General features: G+C 44.4%; 1 protein-coding gene across 2 annotated transcripts in view; it reads left to right on the top strand.

Annotated features, from left to right (window-relative positions):
- The first annotated feature begins 626 nt into the window (after positions 1–626).
- The window catches only part of TPST2 (tyrosylprotein sulfotransferase 2), a 62154-nt gene continuing 42242 nt past the window's right edge, over positions 627–20538 (top strand). For both annotated transcript variants that reach the window (XM_088467911.1, XM_088467910.1), the window contains exon 1: positions 627–845. The gene's annotated coding sequence lies outside the window, so the exon portion shown is untranslated. The remainder of the gene's footprint in view (positions 846–20538) is intronic.

The raw sequence follows: 20538 nt of genomic DNA, 5'->3' as shown, positions 1-20538 counted from the left end.
AGCGGGAGCGGTGCTGTGAGCCAGAGCTGGATGCTGGTTGCAGCATAGAGTGAGTATGGCTGGTACCGACAACAGGTCATCACGGCCTGTGCAACGGCACCGGCAGCTCCGCCCTCCTTACGGCCCTGCTCTGCACCCACTATAAATCTGCCCATGATGCTATTATACACTTACGCAAACTATCAATTACATTATAGTTTTCGGGTGCAGCCAATTTTTAAAATGATAGGGTGTGCCCAGGTGACAGGGATAACGGCATGGTTATGACTAGAATGCATAGACATGACTTGCGGCACACAGTCACTCCTATACCCGTGTCACCTGACATTATGCAAGAAAATGTTTTACGTTATAAACTTTTTCTCTCGGGTAGAAATCTCTGGTCTATTTTTTTTTTTTTTTTTTACTGTATCCCTATTATAAGGCCCTGGCAGCCCCAATGACTCACACAACGTCTGGGACCTCATGTAACGGTACCCAGCCACAGCCGGCGGTCTCAGCGTGGCCGCCCGGTAACAGCACAGCGGTGAGGAGGCCTGTGTCCCCTGTCTCTATCACCGTACGCTGAGCAGGAGCGGCACCAGCACAGTCATATCTGCATTCTACAGCCGACGACAGAGGCGGACACGCGTGGTGGGCGGGGACTAGCGGTGGTGCGCGCGGCCCCGGTCTTGCGTGGGCGGGGGGAGTGTGTGTGACTGTGTCTGGCCGCCCCGGCTTTGGAGGAGGAATCGCGTGCGTGGGTGCGCGCGGCCGTGCTCGCGGGGTGAGTGCTGCTGTTACTGAGAGAGAGAGAGAGATTCCCCCCATGGACTTCCAGCCACAGGGAGGGGAGATTGCAGGAGGTGAGTACCGGAGATGGGGCGGCCCCAATGGGGGTATGGGGGGGGAGAATGTGTTGGGGGAGGTAACAGAATCACCAGAGTGCACAGTGTGGCGCCTCAAGTGTGAGTGAGGGGAGGGGGCTTTTCTGGGGTACAATAGAGGTAGCTGTGTGATCCTGGTCACCCCCATACATTCACATTCACCTCTGTGGCCGCGACTCTTCCCATCACATTATTGTCATTGAAATGAATGTAAAGAAGAGTGATCCGTCCAGTTCATGCCAGCCGCCCGAATATTCCTCTACCTGTGCTGCAGCATTGTTGTGTTACTGCTACAGTGGCCACCCTGTGCACAGCGCTGTACTTATCACTGTGTGTAGCTTTTTAGCCCGTTATGTGACTGCTCTGATCTCACTGCGCTCTGCACACTCATACCCCTATACTCTGACTCATAAGTTACTGGTGAAAGTTAGTGCTCCAGTCAGTTTTCCATTGTAGATGTAAAGAGGTCTATGTACTAAGATTTAGAGAAATAAAGTACCAACCAATTAGCTCCTGTCACTTCACAGTCTGTTTGAAAAATGATAGGAGCTGATTGGCTGGTACTTTATCTCCGTCCACTTTATCTCTCTCCAAGGCTCAGTACATAGACCCCGATGTCTGTTGGGGTAGTGCCAGGGGAGAAAATGCTGCATTTATTGTGTATAGAAAGTGTGCACTGTTGCTCAGGTGAATACAACCCACTCCCTCCCTGCTAAAGGTAATGCCTGGCACACTGACACTTTTGCCCTACAGTATTTGAAACTTTCAGCAGCATCAGGGACAATGTTTCATTAATTTGTTTTCTATATAGGAGAGTACACTACAGCTTCCTCATGTGTTACTTCCCAGTTTTGTTAAAAATCTAATTTATTTAAAAAATTGACAAGAACAAAATGTCAGAGTTTACTGTTCAGTATATAATTTAATTGTGATGGTCCGTTTAACCATTCTTAAAGACATGACAAAATTATAAGTTTTTGTGTGATTTTTCTTCGCTCTAAAATGTCATTGTTATAGGATGATTCTAATGTTCAAGTCCAGTGTATGGATTCTGGGCATTTATTTTCATTTGAACTACCATCATACAAGTACTTTCCATCTTCATATATTCTTTTGGCCAATGTACATGAGTAGAAAGGTTATGTGACTTAGTATCTCATGACTGAATGTTAATTTGGATCAATGTTTCCATGTTTTGGGGTCTATTTATCAAGCTGTTTTTTTTCATAAAATTATGCAGAAACTACAGTTTGATAGTATGTGTAATAGGGACTACGAGATTGGCCCTTGTTTGATTACGCCATTCTCAGATGGCGTAAACCGCTTATGCCTATGAAGGCAATCTCGCACGAGAAGTATTTTAAGCCAGGTACACACTGGAGGGACGATATGCCGTTTCGTAACAACATATCGCCGACATCCTCATTTTTGTGCACTCCAGTGGTCGCAGGTTTGATGTGCTGTACATCAAACCTAGCGATATCGCTAGCGACCAATACATTGTTAATGAATGACATAACGGTGATCGTTATGTTGTTCATTAAAGTCGTCCAGTGTGGACGCACAATCACTGCTGACGTGCATTTGTTCCGATGTCGGAACGAATGCCCGTCGCTCCAGTGTGTTCCTAGCTTTATGATCGGTTGCTGCTATTTCCAAGTTGGAGAAGGGACCTCTGTGACGTAGACACCACGTGACCGCTGCAGGAGGCTGGACAGCTCCTGCGTTACCATCCACTAGGGCATAGAGGGGGAACAAATATCTGTGGCGAGCGCAGCGAGCCACCGTGCCCGAAGCGTGGCGAGCGGAGCGAGCCCGCGAGGGGACACTTTTGGTCCCCCGTTACCATCCCCGCCCCTCCCCCTTTCAGGCCGAGTCACGTGGGTGTGACGTCACAGGGCCATCAGCCCTCTATAGTCTATACCTAACCCTTTATGATCCCTCTCCTGCAGCCTCCATCTGAATCCATTAATTCACGTTGTGCACTTGTGCAGTGTCAGGTTCCCAGGCTCCTCCTGGGAAAGACTTCTCCGATACCCCAGGGATATAACTTGTAGGACAGCAGCTATCGCTACCATTGTCCCAGCAAGTTATAGTTAATATATATAGTGAAATATTCATTAAAGAAAAGTTATTATTCCTCTTGCAAAGTACATTGAAAAAAATTGTGGCACTATTTTTAATGCATAAGTCCTCTAGGGAGATAAAGCAATATTAAATGTATTTCTATGTAACAACGACAATAAAACCCTCAAGAATGTTTTATTTGTCATGTAAAATAGATTATAATTAACACTCTGTAAGGGTTTGTAAGCTTTTGAGGCATTTGTAAACCTATAACAATTGGGCCTTCTGCCCTTGCTTGGGAACCTTGTTACCTGAGCTAGGAACTGAAAGGAGCTGATCCTTCTGTGAGTTTGCATGCTAGAAGAATGGCGTCTTTCCTATCTCTTCCATAGAAGTCAATGAGCGCACTCTTGTAAGCTCTCTGGAAGAGAACACCATGGACTCCTTTGTGTGCTTTAAGCTGCGAACATGGTTTTATGCTTTCCCTGAAGCCATAAAACAGAGTACCTGAGGGGAGGAGTGATGTGTGATACTGATAAGTTGACCAAAACTTAATTACTCTTTAATCCTACTGTAGACTCTTTGTCTACCATCACAGTTTATTTAAAGGTGCGGAATATTGCATTTAGCTTTATAGTTGGTTTGGAAGCAAACACACCTTAATGAATGATCAATATTGCATTTAAAAAAAAATAAACATTAAACATGTTTTTATTGAATAAACAAAGTTTACAGAGTACAAAGAACAAAAATAGATAGAATGTCCACATAGGACAACAAGAACAAAGTACGAGGTGTACACAAGAACAGTATACAATACACAATTCAAGCTGTACTCTGGGCTCTTAGAAACAACCCAAAAATAAATATAAATAAAAAGAGATGAACCATTAATAACAAAAGGAATAAATAAATAAAAAAACAAGGTAAATAGGGATGGAGGGAGGGGATGAGCCAAAGGCTCATCCTCCAACATTCTTGTCTCATACCTACCTGTGTGTTGAGGGCAGATTTTAACCTACAGCTGCGTTGAGGATGGCACAGTATCTAGATAGCTTTCCCATAATTCAAAGAAATGTTTCACCCTAGTTTCCTTATGGAGGGATGCCTCCAGCCAATCCATTCTAAAATGGAAGACTAATTTGTCATGAAAAAGAGACTGGCTAGGTTGGGATGAATCCAGTGCTGGTGTATAGCAGCAGCCAAGATAATGAGTTGGAGTTTCTTGCTACCTTTAGTGTATCTAGCTCCCGGGGGTGTTACTATGTATGGCCCACTACGGTGTCAGTCAGCAAGTAATTAAGGAGGTGAGCAATAGCATAGTCCTTAACCTGCACCTAAAAACTTTTAATTGGCGGGCAATCCCACAGACCGTAATAAAATTAAGCCTCTACACAGGCACACTTAGGACAACCCGAGTGGGACTGTAATCCCATCAAGCTACGTCTGGACGGTAAAAGATACCCCCTGTGAAATAAACGGAAATGCATTTTTTTGTACATAGCAGCTGGTAAAACTTAATTCGTATAAAGCTTTCTCGTCTAGATGTGGAAATTGAGAAATCCATTGAGTAGTTCCCGTACGTCTACGCATGTAACAAATATTCAAAATTTCAGGCCTGTAGTCCAAATTATAAACCCATCTGTATTGTACACCTCCATGCACCTTAGCATTATTACCACAATTTGAGAATATCATGTTATGTTTCTTTTGTGAATGCATGGTTTTCATTTGGATAAGAGAGAAAACTAGTGGATGCAAGCCAGTAAATTACCTATTTCTCACGTAACTGATTAGGTTAGAGAGACCGTCTAAGGTGATTTGGAAACAATGCAAATATATAGATGGAGGTCTATTTGTAAAAAAAATTTTCACAAAATTATGTGCACCCTGCAGTATTTACATAATTGTATGAATTGTTGGTATGTACTAAAGGCCCCCATACACGGTACGATGTTTTTACATGATGTGGACGATTTCCATCGATCATAACGATCAATCATACACATCGTGTGTTGTTTCTGCACCATTACGATGTCGATGCATGTCCCCGCCGTCGTATAGTTAGATGGTAGATCTTACGGGAAAACCGTAAGATTACGATCTATAGTGTACGATGCGACATACATCGTATGCTGTTTGTCACATCGTACGCGATAGAGATGCAAGTAGCACGGACCCGGAGATCCATGCTACATGCATCCGTGTGACTGACACACAGCCAGTCTGTGCTGCTGTGTATTTCAATGGCACAGATGCATGCACGGACCAGGAGATCCGTGCTACTTGCATCTGTGTAATTGACACAGAGCACGGACGGGTCCGTGAGACCCGACTGTGCTGCTGCGGTAAAAAAATAAAACCTGTATGGAAAAAAAAAAATGGCCTACTTAGGTGAAGCAGCTATGGATGCGGCTCTCCTGGCCTCCAGGATATCTGTCACTTTGGTAGTGGCCCGATGTATTCTTTGACTACGTTCCTGGAAAGCAGATTCAGGATCAAAACGGGCACTAGAGTCTCTGCCTTATGAAGGAGACATCCTATTTAGTCCAGAATTGGATAAAATTGTGACTACTTTGGCAACGAAAAAGATTGCATCATCCTTTCGGTCCTTTCACGCTCAAGGCAAAGCTAAGGGTCAGTCCTTTCAATGGCAACAAACATCAGCCAAGGCCTCCAAGCCTAGAATCAAACAAACTTGGGCTACTAGACATCCACCTGCCAAGTCTGAGGACAAGCCTGCAGCCAGGGTGGGAAGCTGACTTCTTCAATTTGCCGAAGTTTGGCATCAAACCTCGTCAGGTGCCTGGGTAAGAGAAGTGGTCTCTCACGGTACGCCCTCTCCTTCCTGAGGTGACCCACCCCCACCAAAAGTTCTTTTTGCACAGGACCTCCATCAGACTCAACCAAGGCCCTGTTGCTCCAAAAAGCCATTCAGTCCTTACTGAATTCAGGAGCAATAATTCGGGTCCCCTCCTCACAATGGGGCAAGGGCTATTATTCTACCCTTTTGTTAGTTCAGAAGCCAAATGGGTCTCATCAGCCTATCTTCAACCTCAAGTCTCTGAACAAGTTTCGTATGGAAACCCTGTGTTCTATAATCCTAGCTATGAAGCCTGGAGATTTTATGATATCCCTAGACATTCAGGACGCTTACCTACATGTACCTATAGCGGCTTCTCATCAACAATATCTTTGGTTTGGTACACTGCAGCAGCATCACCAATTCCAGGCTCTGCCGTTTCGCCTCTCAACGGCCTCTCGGGTCTTCACCAAGATCATGGCAGTTATGGCGGCCTCTCTTCGTCGTCAAGGGATCAGACTACTTAGACAATCTTTTTCTGTTGGTAAGCTCCCCAGAGCCTCTTCACAGCCATCTGCAGGTAACCATTGCCTTTCTACAAATGCATGGTTTACTGATCAACTTGGAAAAAGTCTTCCCTGACACCTTCTCAAAGGATGGCACATTTGGGAACCCTCTTGGGCTCTCGAGTTCAGAGAATCTTCGTAACGGCGGATAAGATTTCTGTACTACAGCACAGACTACGCAGGCCACAATCGCAGAGTGTCGATTCACTCTGCAATGCAGGCCTTGGGATCAATGGTGTCCACCTTCGACATGGTGGAGTTCGCCCAGTTTCACTCCCGGCCCCTCCTCCTGATCCTCTCCAGGTGGAACAGGCTACCCCATCTGCTCAAATCCCAGATGATGAGCCTCCACCCGTGGATTCTCAATTGGGAGGCAGATTTCCTCAGCCGTCACAACGTGTATGCAGGAGAATGGTCTCTACATACAGAAGTCTTTCAGGTTCTAGTGGACAAATGGGGTTTTCCAGACGTGGATCTAATGGCTTCCAGACACAACAACAAACTTCTAATCTATGGAGCCAGAACAAAGGACCCCGACGCGGCCTTCATAGACGCTTTTGTAGTGAAATGGGACTTCCATTTAGCATATCTCTTCCCTCCAATATCCCTGCTTCCTCGAGTGCTTCAACAGTTTAGACAGGACGGAGGCACAGTCATGTTAATGGCTCTGGCTGGCCCAGACATCACTGGTACTCCGATTTTCAAAGGCTCTCCATAGATGTTCCTCTTCAGCTTCCTCTGCGAGTAGACCTATTGTCTCCAGGGTCCATGTCTACATCCGGACCTAGCCCGTCTGTAACAGCTTGGCTCATGAGACACCCTTCTCATTAGAAGGGTTTTTCCAGCTCTCTGGTCCAGACCATACTAAAAGCACATAAAACCAGCCTCAGCCAGGGTTTACCACAGAATATGGCATACATATTTCCAGTATTGTGCTCCAAGAAACTGTGACCCTCAGGTCTTTAAGGTTTCTAGAATTCTTGCCTTTCTTCAAGCTGGACTTTAGGAAATACAAGCAGATGCAAAATAATGAAGACACAGAGAAGTATCTTGTAAAACATAAGAAGGCTAAGAAAGTAATCAGATGTGCAAAGGCAAAAGCTGAGGAGAAAATGGCACAGTCAGTGGGTAAAGGGGGCAAGACTGTTTTAAGTACAGGTTGAGTCTCCCATATCCAAAATGCTCGGGACCAGGGGTATTTTGGATATCGGATTATTCCGTATTTTGGAATAATTGCATACTATAATGAAATATCTTGGGTATAGGACCCAAAACTAAACACAGAATGCATTTATGTTCTATATACACCTTATACACACAGCCTGCAGCTCATTTTATACAATATTTTTTATAATTTTGAGCATCAAAAAAAGTTTGTGTACATACATGAAATTCATTTATGTTTCATATATACCTTATACACACAGACTGAAGGTTATTGTATACTGTATTTTAATTAAATTGTGCTTTAAAACAAGTTTGTGTACATTGAACCCATCAGAAAGCAAAGGTTTCACATTCTCAGCCATACCAAAAATATTCCGTAATTCGGAATATTTGGATATGGGAGACTCAACCTGTATATAAGCGAAAGGAGAAAAACAAAAGGTGGAATAAAAAGACTAAAGTCAGACAGAGGGAGTCTTGTTGAGGGAGACAATGTAATAGCTGATCATCTTAATAATTATTTTTGTTCAGTATTCACTACTGATAGGGAAAGGAGCCACAGTTAAGTTGCAGTTGAAATCAGAAAAATGAGGTAGGAACAACCACATTTACAGAGGAGAAGATCCTAACAGAACTCTCAAAACTGAAAGTGGATGAATCAATGGGGCCAGATGGGATACATCCAAGGATACTAAAAGAGCTTAAAGGGGTGCTGGTAACACCATTAACAGAATTATTCACTAGCTACTGGAGTAAGACTGGAAAAGAGCAAACGTTGTCCCACTGCACAAAAGTGGAAGCAAGGAAGAGGCAAGCAACTACCGAGCAGTGAGCCATACATCAGCAGTAGGGAAATTGATGGAAACACTCTTAAAAGAAAGAGTAATAGATTATCTCAAATCCAACAATTTGCAGGATCCCAAACAGCATGAATTTAGTGGGGGGAGATCATGTAAACAAATCTTATTGATTTTTTTGACTGGGTGACTAAGGAAATAGATAAAGGGGGGCCATAGATATAGCTTATATAGACTTTAGTAAGGTTTTTGACACTGTTCCACATCACAGACTGTTAAATAAACTGGAAAGCATGGGATTGGATACAAAGATAGTTGAATGGATAAGATCATAGCTGCAGGATAGGCAACAGAGAGTTGTAGTAAACGGTGTGCAATCTCAAGAGGGAAATGTTACCAGTGGAGTACCTCAGGGATCTGTACTTCCACCAGTGCTTTTTAATATCTTTATTTGTGACATTGCAAATGGTATTGAAGGGAAGCTATGCCTTTTTGCAGATGACACAAAGGTATGCAATAGGGTAGACACACCAGGAGGGGTAAAACAAATGATTGATGATCTAGGTAGACTAGAGGAATGGTCAAGAACATGGAAACTACAGTTTAATGCCAAAAAATGCAAGATCATGCACTTGGGTCTCAAAAATCCAAAGGCTAAATATAGTATTAATGGCACTATACTGGAAACTACTGAAGAGGAAAGTGATCTAGGAGTCACTATTTCAGGTGACTTAAAGGCAAGCAAACATTGTAACAAAGCAAGGAGGAAGGCAAGTCAGATGCTTGATTGCATAGGGAGAGGAATCGGTAGCAGAAAGAAAGAAGTGATAAAACCACTGAATAGGTCATTGGTATGTCCTCATCTTGAATACTGTGTTCAGTCCTGGAGGCCATATCTCCAGAAGGGTATTAATACATTAGAGACTGTACAAAGAAGGGCAACTAAAATGGTGCAAGGTCTACACCACAAAACCTACCAGGAAAGACTAAAATATCTTAATATGTATAGTTTGGAGCAGAGAAGGGATAGGGGGGACATGATAGAAACGTTCAAATATATAAAGGGTTTTAACAAGGTAAAGGAGGGAGACATTCTTCAAAGAAAGAGAAGTATTAGAACAAGAGGACATGTTCTGAAACTGGAGGGTGGTAGGTTCAGGGGAAATTTGAGGAAAAATTACTTCACAGAAAGGGTAGTGGACAAGTGGAATAGCCTCCCATCAGAGGTGGTAGAGGCTAAGACAGTAGACCAATTTAAACATGCATGGGATAGACATAAGGATATCCTTCAGAAGAAGTAAGGATCAATAAGGGTTGAGGTAACAATATGTTTAAAAATGGGGCAGCCTAGATAGGCCAAGTGGTTCTTATCTGCCGTCAAATTCTATGTTTCTATGGATCTAGGCCTCCGTCTAGCATCTCTGAAAGTGTAGGTCTCTGCTTTGTCTATCTGGTTTCAGCGTAGAATTGCTCCTATACCGGATGTTCACACCTTCATGCAGGGTGTTCTACGAATACAACCTCCCTTTGTCCCTCCTGTGGCACCATGGGATTTGTCAGTGGTGCTCCAAGCACTTCAGGAACCTCCATTCGAACCCCAGTGGATGTCAAATAACTCACTGCGAAGACTCTGGTTCTTCTGGCTATAGGGTGTCACTCCCCCTTTTTGATATTTCATCAGGACAGGGCTGTTCTTCGAAAACCGCCCAGGCTTCCTTCCCAATGTGGTTTCTCTCTTCTACCTGAATGAGAAAATTGTGGTTCCGGTCTTCAATTCACCAGACCTCTCGGCAGGTGAGGCCTCTTTGGATGTGGTCTGTGCTTTAAAGATCTACGTGGACTGTACTGCTTCCATCTGGAAATTGGACTCCCTCTTTGTCCTATATGGATTCCACAAGAGAGGATGGCCAGTTAACAAACAGACTCTGGCCAGATGGATGCGCATGACTCTCTCACAGGCTTACACGGGCCTTCCTGTGCGGACTACAGTCTCTGCTCATTCTACTCGCTCTGTTCGGCTGAGGTGCCCGGCGTGGCACCTCAGCTGAACAGCTATGCAAGGCAGCCACCTGGTCTTCTGACCACACCTTTCTTAGTTTTTATGCCTTTGATACATTTAGCTCTCAGGATTCTTCCTTCGGGCGTAGGGTTTTGCTATCAGCTCTGGAGCGTTCCCACCCTTGAACAACTGCTTTGGGACGTCCCCCAATGTCTCCCTGTGGAGCCCTATGGACCCTGAAGAAGAAAAGGAGAGTTATGGTAAAACTTACCTTGGTTACCTCTCTTCGAAGTCCACAGGGCACCCGCCCTGACGCTCCTAGCTTCTATGGGTTTTCATTTCCTGGTCACTTGTTTCCTTCTCTGTGTGAGAGTGTGATTCCTCAGTGTGCCAGTCTTCCTTCTCTCCTATCCTCCTTCTGCCTTGGGCTTGTTTACAAAACTGAAGTGCCCTCAGGCTGTGGGCAGGGTGTAGAGGGAAGGACCGGAACATCCTGGGACTGAAAATCTTTGCTGTTGGTGTCAGGTCCTCCAGGTCCCACCTACATCCCAATGTCTCCCTGTGGACCCTATTGACTTCGAAGAAACAGAATTAACCAAGGTAAGTTTTACCATAACTCTCCTTTTCTTACATATAGTGCTACAGTTAAAAATAATAAAAATAAAATACTATGCATTGGTTGTCAACTTCAACCCTCAAGTTTTCTCAACAGGTCGTGTTTTCAGGATTTCTAACTGTGGCAGCAGATAGAATAATTACTGATCTAGCAAAATAGATTAACTCACCTGTGCATGATTACAGAAATCCGCAAAACATGACCTGTTAGTGGTACTTGAACTGGAGTTGAAAACCCCTGCACTATGCTGACATATTTTTATTTATTTTTTCTTTTATTTGAAACGAGTAACAAATAAAATGGCCATTAGCAAGTATCCACTAGGCGATTTACGCAAGCAATTGCACGATAACGACGTAGTTTTCGTGCAATTGCTTGCAAATCGTGCATGCATCGGGCATGTTTTGGTCGAAAAGCAACCAGCAATGCGTGTGCACGCCGGTCGCTCCGACATCTATCATCGCCTGTACATGCTGGTCAACCAGGCGATCCCGTCAGGTTCAGCATGTGCGGGGATAAGGGATGTGCTTGGACTGAACAAGTGAACTTTCAGTCTAGGCACATCACTAGATATACAAACGAGAGCATGTCGTAATCGAGCTCTCGTTTGTATATCTAGTAGTGGATACCCGCCTTTAGAGATCTAGCTTACAAGTTATTTTTTATTTATATATATATATATATATATATATATAAAGATGTGTGCACAAATCTGTCAGTAGTAATCCTGCTAGACTGTATTAGCAGGGCGCTGCACCCTGCCCGATTTTAAAACTGTAAAATGCACCCTGCCCTGATGAAACAGCCTGCTGGGTGCCGTCTCCACCCGCGGGCCGCAGTGTCTCAGGTGGGAAAAGTTACAGTAAAACAGTCACTGTTGGGTGAATAGATGCCGTGTGCATGCCATCTTTTCTCTCTGCAGGGAGAGCTTTGGTGCTGCCCAGCATCTACGCGAGTGCTGGGCACTCCCCCCTACAGTGACAAAAAGGGGGCACGTCTTAAGAACTCCCCATTTTCGAGTGATCATGCCCCTTATTTGGGCGGGTGCGTGCCTTCAGCAAGCGCAATAGTGCCCGTTTACACACCAGGTGCCCTGCCCACTCTCTAGCCCTGTCGTGAACACTGACCACATATTTGGCTGCAAAATTATGGTTTATTTTCTCATATTTATATAGACTGTTAGTGTTCACTCTAGCTCCAGCGGCAGGCAGGGCGCCGGAGCTAGAGAGGGCACCTTAGTGCGCCCGCCCGAAAAGGGGGCGTGGTCATCGAAAAGGGTGCGTTTCTATAAGACTCGTCCCCTTTTCGTTACTCTTGGGGGCAAGCCCGGCACTTACGGACATGCCGGGCAGCCCCCAAGCGCTGCAGACAGGGAGAATAGATGCCGGGCGCATGCGCCCGGGGTCTATTCTCCGGCGGTGACCACATTTCTCCACCCGCGGGACACTGCAACCCGCGGGTGAAGACGGCACCCGCAGGCTGTGAGGGCAGAGTGCTTTTTGCCCTCCAGAAGGAGGGCAGGGCGCCGCGCCCCGCTAAAACAGCCTAGCGGTAACGCTAGACTGTGACTGAAAAAAATGTTATCATCCTTCTGTTGATGTATCATTTTATTAATTTTTTTTTTTTTTTTTTGCAGTGTTAATAAGGCCATTGATATTTCACTGTTGGACTGTTCAAATGAAATCCTCTTGGGGGAATTCAATTGAATGTGATATTGAAATGAGTGTCCGTAGCTATTCAATGGTCCGCATCTCCGAGGGCACTTAAGTCCGTAGATTCAGTCTACCGCATCTAATGCCAGGGGTTTAGTCGAGGCAAACAGTATTTTCCATTTTCAAACCATTCATATGATATTGAAAGAGAGTGTATGCACCTTCGATCATGTTTTGTCGAATTAAAGGATTGCATCTTATGTGCAGTTTAATAGTCTTAATTCTAGCGGCCTGCACGGTTATACAATCGCGAAGCCGGCAGCCGGCTCCCCGACTGCTTTATCCCGGCGTGGGATAAATGACCGGCGTCTATATCTAGACGCCTGTCATTTCCCCGACACCAGGAGACTAGCACCCAGCATCCCGATCGAAGGGATGCCGGGCACCGCGAGCGGACAGCCGTGGGGGAGGAGGGTTAGGTTTGGGGCACCCGGGGGGGACTTAGGGTTATGCACCCCCCCGGGAGGGTTATTCTAGGGGCAGGGAGGGTTAGGGTTAGGCAACCCCCGGGGGGAACTTAGGGTTAGGCAACCCCCGGGGGGAACTTAGGGTTAGGCAACCCCCCGGGGGACTTAGGTATAGGCAGCGGGGGAATTAGGGTTAGGCACAGGGGGGGAGGTTAGGGTTGGCACCCCTAAGGAGGGTTAGGGTTTGGGGGGTTAGGTTAGATTAGTTGATACTTACCTTACCACGATCGGGATTTCCAGCACTGTTGGGCTTCCGCTGCCGAGCTCTGCTGTTTTCTCGGGCTGCCGCTGCCGAGATTCGAACTCCCGGCCATGCGGCAGCCGGGATATCATACCGATTCCCCCTGCACCTGTCACAACCCGTGCTGTTTCTTTATTCTGTCTGGGGTGTTGCTCTCTGCCTTGGTGCTTCTAGCAGACAAACTGCTATATTTCAGCAGTTTGTTGCATCAGCTGAGTGTGCTGTAAGCACCAGAGCAGAGGGCGCCACCCCAGGCAGGATAGAGGAACTGCATGGGTTGTGACAGGTGCAGGGTTCTAGAATGAAGACTAGTTTAATATTAATCTGATTTGACCGGGCGAGATCAGACAAAAAGTGCAGTGTGTACGCACCATCAACTGGTCTTTCGATTCTACTCCAGCAACAACGTGGGTGGTAGAATGCATTTCTTTTGATATTTGTCAGTCAGGAATTGAAGGTTGCAAGTAGGATTGTATAGGTGTGTACGCGCGTATCAACACTGCAGTCAGGACTTCAGACTGGGAGTGAAGTCTTTTTGATTGAAACATCTCATTATTAGAGTGATCACGCAGAGTATTTAAAAATAGAATTTTTAAAAATCTCTGCGTGATGCACAGGTATCAGTCGCAAACATCATACAGAGTTTTCAAAAATTCCAGAAAGAACCAAAAATCTCTGCGTGATGCACAGGTATCAGTCGCAAACATCATACAGAGTTTTCAAAAATTCCAGAAAGAACCATTTACTGTAGTGCATTTTTTTTTATAGTGTAAATTTTCTACCGATGACGTATATAAGAATTGGACACCAGAAAAAAAAAGTGGTTTGAAAACGGTTCAAGTGCTTGAATGTAAATCTAGACGTCACATAGAGACACCCAGATGCTTTAGCTTTGCTCCCGGCGCAACACCTATGCAGTATAGTGGTGCTCTATTATTGAAACTCTTGGTGGGTATCAACTGCCCGATGTATCGGGCGTTCAATTGAATTTAATTTGAACAGCCGATATATCGTGTGTGCATCGGCCAGTGTGTTACAGCGATATGTCTGTGAACGACATCATTCAGACAGAACACGTTGGCTGTGCTGCACAGCCATTGCCTAATATATCTGCACGGGCCGGCAGTGATTGACAGCTTAACTGGGCGGTCGCAAGTAAATGCCTGCCCAGTTGTGACATCAGTCACGACGAATCGGGCAGTCTGTATGCAGAACATATGTTCTTCACAGACTGCAGATATACACTACCGTTCAAAATGTTGGGGTCACCCAGACAATTTTGTGTTTTACATGAAAACTGACTTTTATTTATCAAATGAGTTGCAAAATAAATAGAACATATAGTCAAGACATTGGCAAGGTTAGAAATAATTATTTTTATTTGAAATAATAATTTTGTCCTTCAAACTTTGCTTTCGTCATAGAATGCTCCTTTTGCAGCAATAACAGCATTGCAGACCTTTGGCATTCTAGCTGTTAATTTGTTGAGGTAATCTGAAGAAATTTCACCCCACACCTCCTGAAGCACCTCCCACAAGTTAGATTGGCTTGATGGGTACTTCTTGCGTACCATACGGTCAAGCTGCTCCCACAACAGCTCAATGGGGTTGAGATCTGGTGACTGCGCTTCTTCCCTAAATAGTTCTTGCATAATTTGGAGGTGTGCTTTGGGTCATTGTCCTGTTGGAGGAGGAAATTGGGTTTTCTAATCATCCATTATTCTTCTAACGCGCTTAGCAAACACAATGTACCATTAGAACACTGGAGTGATGGTTGCTGGAAATGGACTTCTATACACCTATGTAAATATTCCTTTAAAAACGAGATGTTTGCAGCTAGTATAGTCATTTACCACATTAACAATGTATAGAGTGTATTTCTGATTAATTTAATGTTATCTTCATTGAAAATAACTGTGCTTTTCTTTCAAAAATAAGGACATTTCAAGTGACCCCAAACTTTTGAACGGTAGTGTATCTGTGAGGTGTGTACCCACCTTAAAGCAGCAACTGGCACCAGTGAGTGGCTTGATGACATGAGCATGGCAAACCATGTGCATCAGGCGTTTTATGCGGGGCCATTGATATGTGTATATATTAAAGATTGGTTGTGTTCTTGTTTACTGTGGGACCACAGGTATGATGTAGGGACACTGGTCCTGGTGTGTAGTGGATTTATTGACTGGTTTGTGTACTTTGTGAGCACTGGTGCTAGTATGCTATGTAGGACACTAGCTCATTATGGGGTGTAGGTCTTTTGGGCTTTCTTGTTTATTTGAATAATACAACTAGTTTTTGGCCAATGCGCCTAAAACATTGACACTATTTAGAAAAAAAAAACAAATTTAATGTTAGTGCTTTGTTTGTATGTGAATCATCTTAACATTATTTTATTGACATTTATATCTATGACCAATTTGATTTAATGATAAATGAAAAATCTTTTAATAATAATTTATATTTTTTATAGAATGTGTACTTCTCATGTAATAATCTGTACTTTTTTACTATGTTTTTTTCAAAACTATATATATATATATATATATATATACCCCCTTAATCTCACTTTTAACTGTATTTGTTTTTTTTTTTCATTGATTTGAGTTACGCTCCAATGAATGGGCTTTTGAGGTCTGGAGTGGGCCGCTTATCTATAGATGAATCCTGGAACAAACATATTTTGTAATGGGGCTTTTTGTCCAAAATGTCCAGCACACTTTTTGAAGGACTTTGTCTAGAAAATACAAAGAAGGATTCGAGACGGTATTGAAAATTTGTATAGACTTTCATTTTCCAAGTACCCTATAAATATAACCGGACAATGGAGGCCCTAAATTGCATCCACTTAATGAAAATAACAAGTTGAATGTTTAAACTTTATTCATACAGAGGTGTGTTTCACACAGTTTTGTTCCTGGAATCTATTACTTTGAATGAACGAGAAACCCATGTGCATGGGCACTTCTAACTTGATTGCACACAGACATATAAATGATTGAAATGTGATTACATCCCAATGTAATGTACCTAAAACTTAAATTTCATTCATTTTCTTTCACTCTGAATAATGTTCTGAAATAAGCATGCCCAGTGTGAGTTGTGCCTACACCTCTTGCAACCTTTGTAGTAAACTCTACATTACGGAATTATTATATTAATTTATTTAAAAACAAAAAGTTTACCCTATCATTTAAAAGCTTCACTTTCCCTCCAGTCACTATCGCTGCTTCACAAGTGAAGAAGAATCAGCAAGACGCTTACAGTATGAGTATCATGGGGGAATTCAATTCAGCGCAACAGGCGCAGTGCCTTCAAAACGATCAGGCAAAGGCACCTCACAGCCAGTAACCTTAATAATTTTTCCTTGCTCCCCAAAGGAGTGCACCGGAAATGTAACAGTGCCTGGCTATTGTAATAAGTGGTAATCGGCGCAGCTGAATATCATAGAAGCACAATGAGCTGAATTTAATTTCCCCCAAGTAGCCTGCCGGGCACTGTCTCCTATATTGATGAGCATTTAGTAACTTTGGAAGAGATAAAGGGTGGGGGAAGGTAGAACAGCTTATACCCCTTTCAGACATACAACCCGGGAAATTTCCTGCTCAGACCCGGGAATTTCTCCTGCGCAAATTCCCAGGTATTTGGTCGAGACCCCCCTTTCACACTACAATGTCTACCCGGGAAATTCCCAGGTAGACCCCTTTCAGACAAGAGCAGGGTTTTTCTGCTTATCCCCTCTCTGGCTGATGATGATGATGATGATGATGATGATGTCATCATTCAGCAGCCAAAAGCCGGCCAACCGTAATGCAGTTTTTTTTTTTTTTTTTATTATTATTAGAATTTTTTTAAACATATATTTTAATTTCCTGGTGGTCCAGCGGGAGTGCGGACGGCCCGCTGTGGCACAACCGGCCGGTGCTGGGGGTGGTGAGCAGCAGCGCTGAGCGTCCTATAGGACGCTCTGCGCTGTGGGCTACATGCAAAAGCTGCTTAGTGCTGCCTGGGAGTAGTAAATTCCCGGGTAGCACCATTCAGACAGAAGCAGGGTAATTTCCCGGGACTTAAGTCCCGGGAAAAACCCTGATCGACTGCAGGGGCGGCTACCCGGGAACGTGTTCCCGGGTAGGTACCTTTCACACAGACATGAGACCCGGGAATTTTGGCCAAGGCAGGCCAAAATCCCGGGAATCTCAGTATGTCTGAAAGGGGTATTAGTGTTATATTGGGAGCTTGAAGCTGCTCACACACAACTGTACTCTGTCCCCCATATCTCTTACTGTCACATTACATTCTTTCTAATGTCGGTCTGTGAAGGAGTGACAGCAGTAGAAAAAAGGACTTCGTCATTCTGCTCTCTTATGCCATCCCCTTATTCTGCGACCTAAGGCTGGGAATTTACCATAATTGCAAAACTAGGACATGCTCTGCCACCCTTGATTGGCTCCGTTTCAAGAAGTGACTGGAAAGTACTGAATTTTCATACTTCAATGCCTGGGTATTTACATGTTTAAAAGATTGCTTTCGCTTATACCAGTTTTACACTGATACGTCATTTCTGCTATAGTTCAAAATACAGAAGTTGTACAGATTTGTGGACATGATAAATAGCGCTGATGTCAGTGATGACTTCTGTTTTTGCACTAGTGGATGAGTTAGCTACCTGTGCCACCAGTGGATTGGGCGAGTCACTTGTTATGAATAGTGTATAACTAGCAAACATGGCACCAAGACTGCATAAAAGCTATGGTAATAGAGCCGAAGAGATTGATGACAGAGCTGCAGCACATAAACCACCTGTCAGATGCTGGAGATTTTGAGAAAATGCCCAAATCTAAACTTGGTAGACAAAGTGAAGCTGTTGGGTACGGGATTCTGACAGTCACAATGCCAATGGACAGAATATCGACAGCGGCATCCCGACTGTCAAAAACCTGACAGATTTTTAGTAAGTGTCCTAAACCCAATCCTAACCCACCCTTCCCACAGCCTTACTCTATTTGTCCCTTCTAGCAGCCTAACCCTCAGGGCCGGATTAAGGCTTGTGGGGGCCCCAGGGCAACTAAGTTGCGGGGGCCCCCTTCAAGCGACACAGAGCCCAGCCATGCCCCCAGTAGCAGTACCCCTAGTAGTAATCCCCCTCTATGCTGTGTTCCCCAGTAGTGGTCTCAGCAGTGTGCAGTGCCCCCAGTAGTATCCCCAGCAGTGCCCCTAGTAGTACCCCCCTCTATGCAGTGTCCCCCAGTAGTGGTCCCACCAGTGCGCAGTGCCCCCAGTAGTATCCCCAGCAGTGCCCCTAGTAGTACCCCCAGCAGTGCCACTAGTAGTAGTCCGATCGCCCCCCCAGCAGTGCCCTTAGTAGTAGTCCGTCCCCCCCCCCCCCCCAGCAGTGCCCTTAGGAGTGGACGTCCCCACCCCCAGACACACACACACAGGAAAAAAAAATCTCCACTTACCTTAATCCTCGCTCCGGCATCTGCTCCTCCGTCCGACGTCCTCCCAGGCCGGCCCGCTCTGCATGATAGGAGAGAAGTCATTGTCTCTCCCATCAGCCACTGCGGGAGCCGGAAGACGGAGGCTCCGGCAGTGGGCCGCAGTGCAGCAGCCGCTGAGAGTCTGCATGACTCTCATCGGCTGCTAAAACAAACAGCTGCCGGCGTCGGCGGCTGTGTGTTTGTGCTGTGTAGTGCGGACGGCACTTATGTGCCATCCACACTACCGACCTGCCCCAAGCTGATGCAGTAGCACTGACTGTGCTGCTGCATGCAGTATTGTGGGGGCCCTCTGTGTGTGGGGGCCCAGGGACGACCGCCCCCCACCCCCCCTTAATCTGGCCCTGCTAACCCTAGTATTGGCCTGATCTTGGAAGACAATATTGACAAAAGGGTAAAGGACCCCCGGGAGAGGGGACTATATTTATCCACAATAATTATGTTTGCAAACTAAATCTGTGGTTTGGCAGATGAGACTGGACAAAAGATGTAGAAGTTACTGCTTGGCTGTGAGCGACACAGACAAGGCATAGCACATCTCGGTTTGACATGATAATGCTGGGGGTATGCTCACTATGGGGTGCACTTTTAGGAAAACCATAGGAATGAAAATTTGCTTTTTTGGAATATTAAGCAGAATGCACATGTCAAAATGGCAATAGGTCATTTTTAAAGTTCCTAGAGTTTCTATTTTTAATTATTTAAAGGCTTAAATTATATATTTTTTTAAAAAACAAATATCCAAGAATGGGAACTAATTTACAGCCTGGATTTAAGTTTTTTTTTTGTATACTATTACATTTTCTGAAGTTCTGTACAATATAACATATGAAAAACATAGAAGATACATCCAGATAGCAATATATTAAGCTAATAAAGCAGGAGAGACTTTTGTACTGTTAATCTTGTCACTTACAATTGTGTGTTGCAATAGTCCTTGCTGAATAGTAATGTAATCCCAGGGATCTGTTGTCACTTCTGCCCCGTGATAGGTTACCCCAGTAACCTATACTGTAGCTAATATGTACTTTAAAAAAAAAAAAATAACATTTCCTGGCAATTTAAAATGTGAAGCGGAGAAGGAAATGCCTATTTAGTTACAGAGACTCCGCAGATAGTTTATTGATGACAAACACCTATACCTTTTTTACTTGCATGATAATGTCATCAGTCAGGTAAATTGAGTTGTAACCACCTACGTAAGTGAAGTCTCTGCAAACCAGAGTTCCTGGCTAAATTTGCATTGTAAATTGGATAACCTGACAGAGTGGTGCAGTTCTCCAGTGTGGGAAAAGGCAAGTATCATTTTAAACCTAGTTTTAATATATTTTAGGCATGATACTTAATATAGTGGGGGAGCCAAAGACAAAGTCATGCTGGATAAATTATGTATATTTTATTCTCTCGCTTGCACTATATTTCAGCCCCGCACCATCTATTATCCCTTTACCTTAATGTTTTCTGGCGGCCTAGTACCATCTTTCTGCTCTGCAGTCTCTTTGCCCTTCTGTCTTGTTGTTCTTCTCTCTCTCTCTGCTGTACAGCCTTCCTCTCTGCCCATCTTCTCTATCTCTCTGCTGTACAGCCTTCCTCTCTGCCCATCTTCTCTATCTCTCTGCTGTACAGCCTTCCTCTCTGCCCATCTTCTCTATCTCTCTGCTGTACAGCCTTCCTCTCTGCCCATCTTCTCTATCTCTCTGCTGTACAGCCTTCCTCTCTGCCCATCTTCTCTATCTCTCTGCTGTA

This window comes from Taudactylus pleione, unplaced genomic scaffold (genome assembly GCF_031769625.1).
Source record: "Taudactylus pleione unplaced genomic scaffold, aTauple2 ptg000078l, whole genome shotgun sequence".
NCBI classification, from domain to species: domain Eukaryota; kingdom Metazoa; phylum Chordata; class Amphibia; order Anura; family Myobatrachidae; genus Taudactylus; species Taudactylus pleione.
Note: the sequence above shows the minus strand (reverse complement) of the source record. Positions and strands in the feature narration are given on the sequence as shown.